Source organism: Crocodylus porosus, unplaced genomic scaffold, assembly GCF_001723895.1.
Source record: "Crocodylus porosus isolate Cpor-Errol unplaced genomic scaffold, CroPor_comp1, whole genome shotgun sequence".
NCBI lineage: Eukaryota > Metazoa > Chordata > Crocodylia > Crocodylidae > Crocodylus > Crocodylus porosus.
Window position 1 is genome coordinate 372,912 of NW_017728952.1, and position 3,477 is coordinate 376,388.

The 3,477-nt window shown below is 48.4% G+C and overlaps 1 protein-coding gene across 5 annotated transcripts in view; it reads right to left on the reverse strand.

Annotated features, from left to right (window-relative positions):
* Positions 1–3,477, reverse strand: part of FRAS1 (Fraser extracellular matrix complex subunit 1) — a 360,126-nt gene that overhangs the window by 87,164 nt on the left and 269,485 nt on the right. The gene's annotated exons all lie outside the window — the stretch shown is intronic.

The window sequence follows — 3,477 nt, forward strand, 5'->3', positions numbered from 1 at the left end:
ACACAGGGATTTAGATCTATTTTGTTTTGAACAAAACTTGATTCCTTTTCCAGTCCTGTTATTGAAGTAGTTCATTACACCTACTTCAATGTAGGGTGCTGCAGCCAGCAGCTCCTGAAACCTAGCTCACATGCAGCGCAGCCTTGGAATAAGCATAGCTCACTGAGCCTTGGAAATCGAGCATGACGAAAAAATTAGGGGAAACATTTGGAAATGCAGCAGTTAATCTCTCTTGTGCCTCAGATTCATTTGTAGGTTGAGTATGATAGTACCACTCCCTTCTTTTAGGGATAATGCAAGGATTAACCAAAGGTTTGCAGCATGCTTTGTGATTTTTAAGACCCTGGAATTCAACATAGTTATTGGAGACATGTTCCAGTATTCTGGGTTACGAGGTACCCAATGCTACAAAAGAAATTACATAAAGTAGTATTTTTATGCCCTGGCAATTCCAGTGATTTACTAAAAATTGCTTTTGGGTTTCATTGCCTCAGCACAAGCAGCCCTACGAATCAGAGAATGGAAATGTCATCACCATCATATTTCACTCAGCAGGTCAGCTCCACCATGGGATAGATTGATGTTACATTAGTCCAGGGGTTTTCAACATGTGGTCTGCAGATCCCTGGCGGTTGGCAGGCTGTCTAAGGAGTCCACAAAATATGACCATGATCAATCAAAAGCATGTGAATACCTACGCTTACAATTCAAAGGGATCTGCACCTCCATTTGAAATTTTTTAGGGGGCCACAAATGAAAAAATGCTTGAAACCACTGCTGTAGTCAAACTAGTTTGTACCATATGAAAGGGCAGAAAAGGGTTTACCTGCCTGTACTTATACTCCCTTATGTCATTCTGTGAGTTACTTGTTTGTTGTCTGCTATCTTTGTGGACTGAGGCACCAGTTTTCAGAATACCCTACAGGATGCCTAATCTATCACAAGTACACATAGGAGATGTTTCTTCTTTTTTAGTCCATTTATAGGATACTGCATTTATCCAATGCTCATTTATAACATATACTAGGTCATTACCCACTAGCTGGACCACAAAGCTAAGTTGACTGGTTTTGCATGAAACAGCCAGTGATCAAAGCCCTTTGATACCAAACCCTATAGGGGGGTCCTCAAAGGACCCATCTCTCAGAGAACATCACAATAATAAACTAAAACACTAGGGGCTGGGTTCAGTCAGACAGAAGTCTTCAAAGCAGGGACAATGGAGAACTGCTTTGACACAAAAGGTGCCTGTGGAGTGACTGCATGCCAGGGAAGTTTAGCCTCTTCCCAAATTTCCTCCTGTGGAAAGGGAAAGGAGAACCAGGCAAGCAGACCGCTCAACTGTCTCCCTGGGAAACAATGTATGCAGGGGTGAGCACATGAACTGAATCACAAATGGCTCATGCACTCAGTACAAGGGGCAAGGGAAAGAGCCTCCTTGCTCTCCCCCTCATAACCAGGGATCCTGGTTTTCTTAAACTCTATGATAAAAAATCCAAAATTATCTGATTCAAAACCCCAAAATCCGTGTTCTTTCATGATTAAAATGAAACATCACTATATATAGAGATAACAGTTGAACATGATGTTTTATTGATATATTTACAATTTTAAAGCAATTTGGAAGCCTACCACTGCCCCAATCATTATTTCTTGCTTTGGAGAAAGGAAAGAAGAAAAGGCTGCTTCCTACAAGATGTAAGGGGCAGGTGGGGAAGATGGGGACAGGGAAATGAGGATGACTAGCAGAGTAGCATAAATATGACCATCTAATCCCGCTGCAGCTGGGCCCCTATCAGGCTCTCCCTTCTAACACAGGACAAGCTGGTGGGATCCCTCCACCATCAAGCACATCCAGGGGCGCTCCGGCCTGGCCCAGTTCGACCCATGGAGAGACAGTTTAATCCTGGCAGCTGCTCCACAATCCTGTGGTCTTGGTGCCACAGCCCCATGCAACCAGGGAACCCACCACTGCACCACTTGGACCCCCAGCCTGGCCGCTGTGGGGACAAGGGGCGGGCTACCCTGACGCCTTCCAGTTCCCAATGGCACATGTGATGGCCAGCTATGTCCAGTCCCGCTCAGTGCCTAACAGCATGGGGGCATTATGCTGTCCCCAAACAAGGCTATGCCCTTTGCCACACCATCCCCTGCTGAGCCTCAGGCTGCTCCAAACAACTGCCTGCAGGAGGCAGCTGCATGCATCCCCCAGGCAGGCACCTTCCCCTGATGGCACCCAAAATCAGCTGAGGCCCGGCAGGTCCTGCTCGACTGGGCTGGGCCAAGCTGGGGAGGGGGCTGAATCCCTGTCCCCATCTCTGTTCTCATCCCCTGATCCACATTCCAAACTGGTTCTGAAGCAGCTGAGTGTTGGCTTCCTCAGTCAATCCTGGTTTTTCCTGGAGCAAATCTTTCCTCTCTGGTTTCAGATCAGAGCAGGCCTCAGACACATGAGCCCTCATGGCCCTTGGCACCGGGCCTTCGAGATCGCTTCCTGCCACCCCCGTGTGGGCAGCCCACCACAGTCATCCCCTGCTTTGCGGGACTCAGGCTCATTGGTCTAGAGCATCTTTCCAGACTCACGCTGGCTCCTCTGACTTGGGCAGAGCTGTGTTTAAGGAGGATGAGAATTGTGGGGATTGGGGGGTGTTGAATTAATAGGTCTTTATCTCACTGCACTGTCTTCACACCCTTATTTATGTTGGCAACTTTCCCATGTTGACAAGTCCGAAAAGTTTCTAATGTGATTTGACTGCATGGGGGCAACTTTTGTGTGCATGTGGAGAAGACACCTCCTCCTCTGGACAGGGCTCTGAAGAAAGGAAAGGTTTTGTACCTTTTTTGTAAGAAGCTCATTACAGGCTGAAACTCTGCCAGCCTGCAGATAACTGTTTGCAAAAGGGAAAACCCGTGGTTTCCTGCTTCAAAAGGAAAAGTCCACGTTTTCTCCTTTAAAGGGGAAAATCTGTAGGCCTGTGTGAAGAGGCTAGTATTCACCTTGGATTTACATTTGGCTGATTTGGGGGACAGTGATTCGATTTGGTAATTTGAATCACTGTCCCAAATTAATTCGGCTGAATCTTATTCAAAGATTTGGCTGCCACTGAATCAGCCGAATCTCCTAATTAAACAGGCCCCATTCCCCGCCTGCTCTCCCAGCCCCAGCATCTTGGCTCTTTAAAAAAAAGAAAAAGCCCTGCACTCACCAGCTGCTGCTAGGCAGGGGGGCAATCCCTGCTGCCACAAGCCCCCAGAAGCCCTGACAGCTGCTGCAGCAGCCAATGAGAGCAGGGCATTATTTTTTAAGAGCTGGGGTGGGTGGGGCAGCCATGAGGGGCTGGAACAGCGGGCAGGGGTTGGGAGGTGCTCAGGGGGGCTGAGGGAGCAGGCAGGGGATGGGGTCTGGCGAGGGTCCCCCCATGGTCCCCTCCCCCGTCCTCCAGACCCCATCCTCGCCCTCTACTTACTGGCAGGGAG